Source organism: Ochotona curzoniae, unplaced genomic scaffold, assembly GCF_017591425.1.
Source record: "Ochotona curzoniae isolate NIBS_2020 unplaced genomic scaffold, NIBS_Ocur_1.0 scaffold_4505, whole genome shotgun sequence".
Taxonomy (NCBI): domain Eukaryota; kingdom Metazoa; phylum Chordata; class Mammalia; order Lagomorpha; family Ochotonidae; genus Ochotona; species Ochotona curzoniae.
The window spans coordinates 39,024,803-39,039,010 of NW_024467118.1; the positions used below are offsets into that span (position 1 = coordinate 39,024,803).

General features: G+C 34.6%; 1 protein-coding gene, 1 long non-coding RNA gene and 1 pseudogene across 2 annotated transcripts in view; 2 read left to right on the forward strand and 1 right to left on the reverse strand.

Annotated features, from left to right (window-relative positions):
- The window catches only part of GALNTL6 (polypeptide N-acetylgalactosaminyltransferase like 6), a 726,107-nt gene that overhangs the window by 312,131 nt on the left and 399,768 nt on the right, over positions 1 to 14,208 (forward strand). The gene's annotated exons all lie outside the window — the stretch shown is intronic.
- Positions 1 to 14,208, reverse strand: part of LOC121146413 — a 399,682-nt gene that overhangs the window by 37,025 nt on the left and 348,449 nt on the right. The gene's annotated exons all lie outside the window — the stretch shown is intronic.
- On the forward strand, positions 3,899 to 5,347 carry LOC121146412 (annotated as a pseudogene).

Genomic DNA, 14,208 nt, shown 5'->3' on the forward strand with positions numbered 1-14,208 from the left:
ATGTTTTAGACGTTATGAGATATCACCTAATTAAAGAGATGTAAATGTAGACTTTTAAGTGTCTGTTTTAAAGAAATTAAAAATTATTCAGAATATGATGATTTAGATTACTATAACACATAATATTAAGAAATGATGATATAGTAAAGTTTGAGTATGCTTGTAAATTCTAGATAACTATTTTTAAAAATAAGCTATTTCATTTATTTATCTATATTTCTAGAACAATTTATTTTGAAAGGCAGTATTACATAATTTGAGGGACAGAGGCAGGAATATAAAGATTTTCCATCCTGTGGTTTTCTCCTCTCATGGCTGCATGTTAGGTAAGCTGAAGCCAAGAGTCAAGAGCTTCATCCACAGCTTCCACATGCATACAGGGACCCAACTACTTGGGCTATGCTCTACTACTTTCCCAGGTGCATTAACAGGGAGTCGGATTCGAAGAAAACCAGCCAGGACTCAGATTGGCTTCAATATTGGATGCGGGTACCAGGCGGTATCCCACTGTGTATCCCACAGTGCTAGCCTCAAATTCCAAATATTAACAGATTGAAGAGAAACAGCTCTAAAACTGGATTTTCTATACCACAATGTGCTTTTTATTGAACAATTGTTCAGCTTTTAAATTTTATTTAATTTATTTGATGGTCAGACAGACATGCTAAGAGAGCTCTCCCATCCGCTAATATACTTGCCAAATGCTTTCATCAGATTGACTTGTCCAAGCTGAAGTTTGAATCCAAAAAAATTGAACCAGGTCATCCATATAGGTGGCAGTCACCCAACAATTTAAACCCATCCTATTGCCACCACAAGGTGTGTGATTCCAGGGAGAAAAGCTGTGATTTGAACTCAGGCACTCTGTTATAGAATGCAAGCATCCCAGGCAGTGTCTTAATCGTTAGGCCGAGAGCTGATCGCTTTTTAAAGTTTTTTTTTTTTTTGATAGCTACACTTTCTTTTTCAAACATGCATGGCACAACTATAAAAATATAATAATAGCATAGCACATTGCTTTAGTATTTATAAATACTAAATATTTACTATTCATAGATACTCTTCCACTGCTTCTGAAACCATGAGTCAATTATTTCAAAATCCTTATGATTCTTAGGGACACAATTTAGAAAATGTATCCATTAGTGGTTTTGACATCAAGTAACAGGAAAATCCACTCTCATAGTCTCAAATGTATTTTTGTTAATAAATTCAGGAGTTAAATGGGCCAATAAGATTAAACTGATACCCCTGAATTATTCTGCCTTTTCCTTAATGCTGCCTGTCCTTAAGTCACAAAATGAATATTGCAGGCACAGAAGTAGTGTCACATTCTCAGCAGGAATATGTAAAGAAAGCAGCAGGGCTTGCCATTTCAGAGCCTTTTATAGCAAGGAAATATTTTGCAGAGGTTCCTCTATCTTCAGCCTAAGAAACTTCTATTTAGTTCTCATTAGCCAAAACTGAGTCCTAGAAATACTGATGGCTGCGGCAGGCTGGCAAGGCACACAGGGAAAGTTGGATTGACTTCAAAAGTGTTCACCACCTCACACTGAGTTTATGCAACACCAAATAAAAGTACATTTCTGTTGTTCTAAAGAAAAGGAAAAAGAAATGACACTGTATAGGCAACTATTTTCCATAAGTAGATACTCTACAACATATGTTGTTATACTCTTGGTTACAACATCTTGATCTTGAAATTGCATTTATTTACACTGTCAAATAATATTATAACATACCCCTGGAGGGAATTCTAACATAAAAGTTGGGTATGGGAATGTGTCATACTTAAAAGTAACTATAAACATATGCTATGATAATAAATATTTCCTTGTAGGTTTTCCAAACAAATGAGAAAAGATACAGATGGATATATTTCACAGTTAACTGTATTTCCACATGGCAACAGAAATTGAGATCGGGGATAGAAATTAGAGCCTTTATGTTCACCATGAATATACACTTTAGAAACTGTTTGACATTAAATCTTATAATTTGTCTTTGTATTACTTTTCTTGCTATCTGGTAAACATGAATAACATCTCTGACTTTTTCAAAATTACATTGATTACCCAAAAAGGAAACACATTTTGTATTTCCAAAGCGCTCCATAGCTTGCATGCATTAAATTTCTATCAGTTTTCTTGATACCCCTTTTTTTTTGAGATCTGTTTATCATTGCTTCCTGACACTTCCCTGAAGATTTAGCAGTATTAAAACTAAAACATGAGTTTTAATGCCCTACATAAAAGGTAGTATTTATCTGAGTTATTTTCTTGGATATAAAATAGCAAGAAAGTTGTTTATCTTCCAGATCAGTTAATATATATTTTTAAATATTTATTATTTTACTCCAAAGTTTTTCTAAATATTTATCAAAATTTATCCACTTATACCCACCCCCAGTTTTCTTCATATATTAATATAATGGGAGTATTCAAACTAGTAAAATTGTTCATTAGCTCTATTGCTCTGAATAATCTTGGACAAAAATTTTTCATATATGTAAATAAGGTGATATCATCTTCCTTATTTTTTTCATGTACAGTGCATCGTCTAAAATTTGTAATTATATTTTCTAAATTATATATTTCCAATTTATGTATACATACATACATATATTCCCATACATGTTAAGTATAATTATGAAATTGTTCTTAGTTCCAAGTACAGTCAGTAAAATAGAATAACAATTTTAAAAGCTGATTCTAATGTAGTCTAGCTTTTCAAGAAATATTACTTTATATCTATATCTAAACATCTGTGTGTCTCTGTCACAGGAAATACTATTCATAAATAATACAATAAGCCATTCTTTTCATTGTTGCTCTTTGTTATTATATATATATATACACATTTATATGTATGTATTTCTTGTATTCGAGAGGTAGAGGATAAAAACAGAAAGGGAGAAAGAGACATAGCAACAAGAGCTCTATCCTCTGGTTCACTGTGGAAATGGTGCAAACACTGCAAATGCCAGAAACTGCGGGACTGAGATAGCACACAGATAAATGTGTGGAATTCAGTCCATGTCTTTGATATGATTGGGTGACAGGGACCCAAGTACTTGAGCCCTCACCGTCTGAGTGATACACTTCTTAGGTCATGAATTAACAGGGAACTAGAAAAGTGGGGCAAGAACACGAACCCAGGCGCTCCGACATTGGATGCCAATGTCTCATGTGCAGTCTTAACAAAGGAATCAAATCCTGATCTCCAGAGTATGTGTTCCATGAGATCTAAATAAGATTTTCTTTGTGCTTGAAATAAAGGATTATCATATCAAACAAAAACTGAAAGAATTCATCTTTACCAGACCTGCCCTACAAATATTGCTTAAAGATGTGCTACAGACAGAAAAAGAATAGCACCTACCAAATCGAGAGGTAAACATGGAGAACATCTCAATACTATGACAGAAGAAATCTAATCAAACGATGAGAAACCCATTACTAAAACACAGGACCTAATCAATACCTCTCTGTATTAACCCTGAATGTAAATGGATTAAATATTCAAACAAGATGGAATAACAAACCAAATTAAAAAATTAGGAACCATTTCTTTTGTCCACAAGAGACACATGTTACCACAAAGATATACAGAAATTGAAAGCAGGAGGATGGAAAATGATCTTCTAGGCTAATGGAAAGGAAAAGATGAGCTGGTATAGCCATTCCAATATCAGGTAATATAGACTGTGACATTAAAAGCATTAAAAGAGATAATGAAAGATACCATATAGTGATCAAAGGATCCATTCAGCAGGAAGAAATTGTGAAAATAAAGGTATGTACATCAAATGCCCAGGCATCTAACTATATGGAACAAACATTAGTAGATTTAAAGGGATAAATAGACTCTAATACAGTAATAGTGAGTGCCTTTAACACCCCACTAACCTCAATGGGCAGAAAAATGACACAGAAACTCAGCAAGGAAAAAACAGCTTACTCAGAGAAAGAACAAATGGACTTAATTCATGACTTACAGAACCTTTCATTCTACAAACAGAATAAACATTTTATTGGTTTGTGGAAAATTCTCCAGGATTGATCATATTATAGGTCGCAAAGTCTAAGTTTTTTAAAATCAAAATAATATCAAGGGAGAACCGAGGGGTACCGAGTCTGGCGTGATTTCCTACACCTGAAAGAAGAGAATGTCAAGATGCAGTAGCTGTTTACAAACTAAGCAGCAGCTCCAGCCCAGTCAAGACAGATTCCCCACCAGAAGCAAGATAATCCAAGCCAAGGGAGAAAAACAGCCCATGATATCAGAAAAAAAAAAAAAAAAAAAAGAGGAAAAGGTCTCCAAGAAGCATCAGTATGAGATTAGGAATTGCTGGCCACCTATATTGTCTGGGGGAGTCAGTCCTTGCATCATTATTGAGACACATCTCAGAAACAAATACGAACAAGTGATTTCTCCAGATTTACAAATTACAGAGTTCACAAACCTTTTTATTAATCCTTCACCTTTGCCTGACTTAAGCTGGGAATGTTCAAAAGAGGTTTAGTTAAACATGTTTAAAAAAAAAAAAAGAAAGCAGATATGTTCATGACAAGCATTTTAAAGTTCTGCAATCTGACTTAGAACCACAAATAAGATCAATACTTCTAGACTGGCTTTTAGAAGTATGCGAAGTATATACACTTCACAGAGAAACTTTTATCTGGCTCAAGACTTTTTTGATAGATTTATGTTGACACAAAAGGATATAAATAAAAATATGCTTCAGCTCATTGGAATTACCTCATTATTCATTGCTTCCAAACCTAATGAAATCTATTCCCCTAAACTCCAAGAATTTGCTTAACGTCACTGATGGCTCTCCCAGTGAAGAATATATCTTGAGGATGGAACTCGTTATACTAAAGGCTTTAAACTGGGAACTATGTCCTGTAACAATCATCTCATGGCTGAACCTCTTTCTTCAAGTTTATGCTCTTCAAGATGCTCCTAAAGTTCTTCTACCTCAATATTCTCAGGAAACGTTCATTTAAACAGCTCAGCTTTTAGATTTGTGTGTCTTGGCCATGGATTCCTTACAGGTGTTAAGAAAGCTTCAGGTTTGGAATGGGACATTTCAGCATGTGTAGACTGGACAGTGTAGTTTGTCAGTGTAGTGAAAAGTACTTCTCCAGTGAAGCTGAAGACTTTTAGGAAGACTGCTGTGGAAGACAGACATAATATCCAAACACATACAAATTATTTGACTATGCTGGATGAAGTAAATTATGTAAATTCCTTCAGAAAAGGGGGGCAGCTGTCACCCATGTGCAGTGGAGGCATTGTGACATCACCGAAGAATATTGAAAAACCACCAGGAAAACACTGAAGAAGCTTGAGCTGACCAATGTTTTGGGTAGAATTTCATAAAATGAACTGCCACTGTCCTAGCCAATTCAAAAGTTAAACTGCCATTCTTTGATATCAATCAAAATTGGCACTGAAGAAGAAATTTAATTCCTATGCTAGCTGTTAAAGAAACAACAGAATTTATTTACAAAGCTGACTTCATTCCCAAGATTACTGTATATAAGGAGCTACCATTTATGCCACCGCAACTTGGTTTGCTTCAGTATTATGATATTTATCTTGATAAACTAGGCATTTTATCATTGAAGTTTGGGCTAGATAAATGCTATCTGAAAGGGGTGTGTTACAGTGCTTTTGTATCTAGCTTTTAGATTCTCAAAATTCCTACACTCTTAACTAGTGCAATTTGGTACTTGAAAGTAAAATTTAAATGTGTTTGCATATTCAGTTTTGTAATAAGGTGACTAATTTATAGCTGCTGTAGCAAGCAAGCTATTATAAGACGTGAATTGTTACAAATGGTGAAATTTAATCTCTCTTTTTTAAAGCTAGTTTATTTGCCTTGCCATAACACTCTTTCACTAGTAAGTCTTAGATGAACATAGGGTTCTAATAGGGTTCTAACAGTGGGAGCACCAAAGAAATTAGATACTGTGGCTCCTGCCTGGGGGCGTTATGGGACATGTAGGTGCTTTATCGTCTTTGTGAATACTGTAATTTGGGTGAAGAACTTATGTACCCCCTTTCAAGCTATTTATATGAGAAAGTCAATTTATTACTCTAAGATATACCTAAAGATTTTTTTTAAAGGCTTATTTATATTCACAAAACTGTTGAGGTTCTTTTTAAATTCCTATGTATGGAATTAGGACACATGTCAAAGTCACAGCCTAACATCTGACTTGACTTTGTATTGTTTCAAGGCAGAAGAATATTAAATGTGTACTGATGCCAAGAAATTATTTATTTTTTAAAAGGCATAAGAATGTGCTATTATATGAAATTTGACAAAAATTTCAGCCTCAAAAAGAAGATATAAATAGAGACAACACTGCTAGTTTGTTTTGTTGGACATGTGAATCTCTTCTCCCTCTGAAAAAATTATAAATTTAAGTTATTGTTATGGCATGTAGTCCCATGTATAGTTTTTATTTTTAAACTAGTGTTTGCTTCAGTATTTTTGTCTGAAAAATACCACTGTGTGCATATGTATTATATAAATCATTTCTTAATACTGTTTCATTTTTAGCTCATTATTAAAATAAAAGTTAAAAAATTTTTAATTTTAAAAAAATAAAATAATAATACCAAGCATCTTCTCAGACCATCATTCATCATGGAATGAAACTGGATACAAATAAGTGAAAATACTCCAGAATATATGCAAGCACTTGGAGACTGCTACTATATGAACAATGGGTTACAGAAAAAAAAATAAAAGAGGAAATGAAAGAAAAACATTAATACAACATGTGAAAACTTTGGGACACAATCAAGGCAATCCTAAGAAGTTGATTTCAATTAATGCATATGTCAGGAAAATAGAAAGATACTAGGTAAATGGACTAGCAATATGTCCGAAAGAGCTAGAAACACAACAGCAAAATAACCATAAGAGTAACAGAAAAAAAATGAAATAGAAATAAGCCAAATGAGATCAAAAGATCAATACATAAGATCAATGAATCAAAAAACTAATTCTTGGATAAAATAGATCCCCAACAGCCACATTAATAAAAAAAGAGGGAGACAATACAAATAGAATTAGAAACAAAAAGGGGGAAAATAACAGATACTGTAGACATATACAGAATAATCAAAAGTTATTACATGCAAATATATGCCAATACATTGGAAGACCTAGAAGAAACAGTTACATCTCTCAATGTACACAATCTAAAAAAATTTAATTATGAATTAGTTCAAATCAAAATAAGCGCATAACCAGGGCAGAGATTAGATTAGTAATTAAATCACTTATAAGAAAGAAAAGCCCACAACTGGATGGCATCACTCATGAATTCTTCTAAACATTTCAAGAACTCACTCCAGTTCACCACAAGCTATTCAAAACAATAGAAAGGGAGGCAGTCCTTCCAAACTCTTTCTGTGAAACTAGCATCACCTTAATACAAAGCCAGCTAGATCATTAAAAAGAAAGAGAAATATAGACTGAGATCCTGATGAACATAGATGCAAAAATTAGAACAGTAAAATAGTAGCCAACAGAATTCAACAACACATCAGACAGATTATTCACGCATACAGGCAGGATTCCTTCCTGGTATATAGGGCTGCTTTAACATATGTAAATTAACAAATGTGACATATCACAGCAACAGGTTCCAGTCTATAAATCATATGGTTATCTCAATGGATGTAGAGAAGGCCCAAGGCTTTGAGCCATCATCTACTGCTTTCCCAGGCCACAAGCAAGGAGCTGGATGGGAAGTGGAGCAGCCAGGACTGCAGTTACCCATACAAAATCACTGTGCTTGGTAGGTGATTATTTAACCATTGAGTCTTTATGCCAGGACCAAGAAATTTTTTTACTCCACACAACGTATAGGTGACTAAGAGGTAGGATTTACAAAGAGTTTCATAAACTTGAAAATAGCACACAAAGAATTTGAAGGAAATGAGCAGGTTTTTTTTTTTTTCAAAATAACAAGTTAGCTGGGCTTCCTAACTATCAGGGAATTACAAATAAAAACTACATTGAGACAACACAACTCCAGTGAGATTTGTCTCCATTTGGAAATCTACTAACAACACTTGCTGGCATGGTTGTTGGGAGAAAGGAAGTCAGCATGAAGAGTGCTAAAACAATTGACAATTGATCTATTGTATGATCCAGCTACCCCACTCCTGGGAATATATCTAAAGGAAGCAAAATCTGTGTATGAGAAAGTGACCTTCACCCATATTTATATATGCACAAGCCAAAATATTGAAGACATGGATACAGCCCAGATGCCCATCATAAAGGAATAAAGAAATAGTTGTACATCTACTCCATTGCACACTATGTAGCCATTAGAAAAAATTGCAATAAAATGGTCCAAATTAGAGATCATTATGATCAGTGGAATAAGCCAGTCCCAAAAGGACAAATAATGTTTATTGTCTCTGATATATGTAAACTTCATGCAAAACACAAGGTAAATAGCTAAATAGGTAAACACGTATATACATATATTTTCACAGATGACTATGATAACGGACACTAGCATATCAGGAAGTGAGGATATGTTACAGTGTGCATCTCTACTCCCAAATAAAAGGAAGACGCCTAGTGAAACTGCTAAATATACCTTAACAACAGAATTCTAGACTTTCCACCATTAACTATGCCTATAATTCCATGACACTCTTAAATAGCAGAATGTTTAATCTGTGACTGTTGCTGAAGGGCCATACTATTATATAATATGGATGGAAAAACATATTTGGTAGGGAATGGCTGAGTAGAGGAAGGAATTCCTGTAACTATGGAAACATATCATGATTTTTTAAAGCCAAACAAATAAATAAATATTTTAAAGCAACTGTTTCAGTTTTTCACTCTTCATGCATTTATAATGCACAGTTGCTAATTAAGTAAAATCCATCACTCTTTTTCAGATTAGTGATTTAATCAAGGACATTTGCATGTCCCAAAATAATGTTGAATTTTCTTGTATTGATGTTTTCTATTGGTTTAAATGAAAAGAGTTGTTTTCACATTGAGTTAATACATAATGTAAAAACAGAGTCTAATTTTGAATGAACATTTGTATTCTTAGCAAATATTTTGATTAAGTTAATAAACCTTTCAAAGAGCATTACATAATATGAATGTGTTACAAAGAGAAACTGATGCCACCTGAGACAAGAAAAACTTATTAAGAAATTAGTCTCCTTTCATTCCTAATTTCTTTTCTCATCTTTCTGTTATACTGAAATTAAAAACTTCTATGAAAGTGGTATAATTGTTTCCTGAAAATTCGCAAGCTTTTGTTGTATATTCCTCTGTCAAGATCTAAGTTACAGTTTACAAGCTTGTAATTGTTTTTTAGACATTAATTATAATTTCATGAATAAAAATAGCTCCAGGTAATCAATCAAAAAGAAGACATTGTATAAATCTGACTTTTATCATAATTGCATTCATATGTGAAATATACAATGAAATGGAAAGCCTAAAATAATGTTGCCAAGAGGCATGATGATTTTTAACTATCTGATTGCCCTTCTGTTCCTTTGCTTTTATGAATAGATTTCCTTTCATAATTGAGAAATTTCACTTTTCTAATATAGTAATTCCTTTAGTTGATTTCAAAGATCCACTTATCCAATGAAAGACATCCCCAATCATACCCAGGAGGAAAAGACATGCATGAAAATCAGGCAAAAGATTTTATCTTGCTAATACCCTGGTTTAAGAATATCTTTCCCATATAAACAAAAATGTTTTTGACACTAGTCTATCCATTGTACCTGGACAATTACTGCTCATACACTTCCTGTAGTTATGCTCAGTCAAGATAACATCATTAATGAATGATCCAGTACTGATGAGATGTCATAAAAATGTTGCATATATAGAAGACAGTAGGTAAAGTACACATCGTTGGAAACAAGTGTTCTAGGTAGTAGATTTTGCATACTGAGTTCGATTGATGAGTTTTTTGAATGTTCATATAATGAGCTATTGGGGTCATCTGCTAGCCCTGGACCATTGTCCCTGTCTTTCTTTCTAGAAAACATTAAATGGAAACTATTTAATTTTTAGAGGCATCTTTTTGCTTGAATTTCAGTAATAAATAATTAAAACCATATCCCTATATTTCATCCATAAAGAGACAGTTTATTGTCCCTACTTCAGTGACATATGAGGTTTGCGGGAAGAAAATATTGGAGCCACTTTTGTAATGTCTTTGGTTGCACTGTCTTCTCTGACATTCACAGGCACTCAGCAGTTCAGCTGGCTGAGAGTCATTAGCCCATCCTTTCCAATCATATTGCATAGTGTATAATCATTTTAAAACTTTTTCTCAGCAAGAGGCAAGCAGAACGCCAGATCAAAGTTTTCCTCATAGAGTGGCCATTACGGAATAACTGTTAGGCCATTATGTGGACTAATTCATCCCATGCTGGAGTGACAGAGACCCAGCTATCCTGCCTTTAATTCAGCTTGCTGATAATGGGCCTGGCAAGAAACAAATAATGACATGAGTTCTTGGCTGCCGCCATCCTCATGGGAGACCCAAATAGAGCTCTGGGTTCCTGACTTCAGCTTGGCCTGGCTCTAGCTATTGTAGTCATTCTTTTAACCAGAAGATGAAAGAGCTTTCATGAAAAGTGTTTGAAAATTGGAATGTTAGTGAGTGCCTTAAACTGGCTCATAAACCAGTTTTTGTCATTGTTATCAATGTAAAAGTAATAAATATCTTATTAATCCTGGAATAAAAATAGATAAATTCAACTATATTAAACTATTCCTATAAAGTAAGCATTCAAGAGAGTGAGTGGATATTTTATTAAATAGAAGAAAAACATTTGCAAACTCTCTATATATATACAGAAATTAATATGCAGGAAGTAAAAAAAAAAATTCCAGAAAATCCAATTTAGACCTGGTCAAAAAAATATAATGAACATTTTTCAAAAGAAAAACTGTAAGTTAAGAATATATGAAAAAGCATTAAACATCACCAATCAGAGAAATTTGCATCAAAATACAGTGAAACATAACCTACTCAACTATGAATGTTTATCAAAAATAAAAAATGATGTTGATGAAAATATGGAGTAAATAGAACTCATCACTATTGTCCAGAATATAAATTAGTACAGCCAATATAGGAAATACAGAGTTTTTCAAAAATCTAAAATAAAACTGTCCTATGATCAAATAGTTTTCTTCAATCTTTCACATTAAGCAATAGAATGTTTTAAAAATTATTTATCAGTAGAAAGAGAATGTGTAGAAGGAGAGACAGAGGTCTTCCAGTTGATGATTGACATTCCATATGGCAACTGACCAAACCAGGAGTGTGGACTTCTAATAAGTCTCGCACTTGAGCAGCACAAGCCTTTGAAGCCATCATCTACCACTTTCCCAGGTGCATTAGCAGGGAGCTGGACAAGAAGTAAGCAGCTGTGACTCGAATGCAAATATCCAAATTGGAAGCTTTCCACCAGCAGTAGCTTCCCCATTATGTCACAATGTTGGCCTCAAATTGCAATTTGATGTCCTTCAATATCACTTCTTATACAGAATGAATGAATAAACTATCCGTTCCTGTCTTGTAAGTTGTGCTGCTGATATTGCATAGATAAGGAAGTAGTAGAAATATATCTGCATGTATGTGGGGATGGGGTAAAAAACAACCTTTTGGTGGTGCATGCATTTGAAAAATATTAATTTTGAGAAGAGTGAGTATTTTTAAGAACCTAAATTCTTTTTTTTTAATCCTCCAGTGCAAAGTTTTGACATCAAGAAGCACTGTATCTGAAAATCTAGCTTGCTGATAATAAAGGCTTAGCTCCTAGGGGATCTTAAGATGAAATGTGGTCACGTATGCGAGTCAGTGACTGACAAACACACACTGCCCAATTAAATGTGGTTAGTTGGATTTATTGGGTCTTGGAGATTTTAAAAAACTCAGCTTGTAGTGTCTTTGCAGCATTCAACACTTGAGACACTTGGGATATTAACTTTGTGAAGTAGTGCAAAGATTCTACTAATTTAGTCTGTTGTATATAAAATCTCCTGAAGTGATTTTTTTAAGATTTTATGAAGTCAACACCAGAGTTTCTAAAATAACTAAAATCACATTCAGATATGAGGACTGTGTACACTTTAATCAGCATCATTTTGGTGAACACTAAAAAGGATATGGGATGGGGCCCAGTGCGGTGGCGCAGTGGTTAAGGTCCTCGCCTTGCACGCCCGGGATTCCATATGGCGCCGGTTCTAATCCCGGCAGCTCCGCTTCCTTTCCAGCTCCCTGCCTGTGGCCCGGGAAAGCAGTTGAGGACGGCCCAAGGCTTTGGGACCCTGCACCTGCATGGGAGACCCGGAACAGGCTCCTGGCTTCAGATTGGCATAGCATCGGCCGTTGTGCTCACTTGGGGAGTGAATCATCGGATGGAAGATCTTCCTCTCTGTCTCTCCTCTCTGTATATCTGCCTTTCCAATAAAAAAATAATAAAAATAAATCTTTAAAAAGAAAAAGGATATGGGATGGATTTTGTAACTCCCTACCTCCTTTTAATAAAGTCCTAGCAGTGTCCCTCAAGAGTCTTAAGGCGTAAATCTTAGTCCAGGCTAATGCAACTGTCAACCTCAAACTGAGACATCTGTTTTGTGGCTCACAGTTCATTTACATAAGTTTTCATAACCTGCTTTATTGCCTCTGATTTCCATTTCTTGTGTCATCTCCAGCTACAGAAAACTTCAAGAATCATTTTAATAAAATTTATGATGTAATTCTGCCTGCTCCAGACATTTGTAAGACTGAAACATTGCCACTACTCCAGAGAAGTTTACCATTTTACATGAAAAGCAGACAGATGTGAATTTTAATAGGTCTTTGATTGAAGCATGCCATTACAATATAATACCATTCTATGTTTATTTATGAATGTCTCCATTAGTCTGTAGTCATCTGTTTAAAAGTGAGCTATTTTTCCCGGAGAGTACGACATAACTCATGTAATTTTCTCTGTATGTTGAGTTTTCCCTGTCTAGGATCATTGTTAGGGGGAGAGACTTTTGTGGAAACTATAAATTGTGTGATAATGAGACCAATTTCAGCCTGCGTTAACAAGAAGATTCACCTTCCACATAGCGTAAGAATTTATAAAGAAGGTCGTTGTGTAGTGCTACGGCATGACCTGTGCAACTCCATAAAAATGGGTGGAAGCAATAACTCCTAGGCTTTATTTATGTGTAATTACTTCACAGCACAGTGCACTCCACACAAAGACTACATAGTGGCACCTGCAGCAGTAAGTTTAAAAGTAATGTATCCAACTACATTAAGTGGCAATGTGTTGCACAACAAACCTGGAAGATTGAACCAGCTGTCCACCCTTCCTGGTGGCATTCTCAGTACAACATTGACCCCTGATGTCTCATCTCAACAGATGCAATATAGTTTAGATTAGATGAGGAACACAGTGAACTTTATAGCCTGAAGTTATGGAATCTTTTTAAATGGGAAAAACAGTCTGTGTCAATATGTAGTATAGTCAATGCAAAGACAAATATTTTGTATGCAATTGGGCATGATTAAAACATAATTGCTTCTTAGGATGTTTATATTCAGACATGTTATAATTATATTTTTGGCTTTTTTTTTCTTTCAAATGTCACGCTATCTCTAATACCTATTTGATCAGTGGTTCGGTCTTACGGTATAACAGTATTAGGGACTCATTTTAAATTTGTTCTTAATGTTGTGGAATAACTGGTAAAGCCATCACTTGTAACTCCTGCATCCCATACTGGGGCTGGCCCTTGTACCACTTCTCTCCACTTCTGGTTGGCTCCCTAAAAACGGCTTGCAAAAACACAACAGAAAATGGGCTAATTGTTTGGACTCTCGCACCCATACAGGATACCTGGAAGAAGCTCCCAGCTAGCTGCCTCATCCTGGCCAAGCCTTGGTGATTTGGATAGATTAGCAGATTCTTCCACTCTTTCTCTTTATCTGTATCTCTATCTGTAAACTAATATTCAAGTAAAGAAGAAAATCTTTTTATAAAGCTGTTTCTTCATTTGTGAAATAAAACTAAGCAGATTTCTTCCCACAGAAGTTTTGATCAAGATTAATGGAAAATAAATAGGTTAAGTAGTAAAGAATAGTTTCTTTCTTTTTCTTTTCTTTT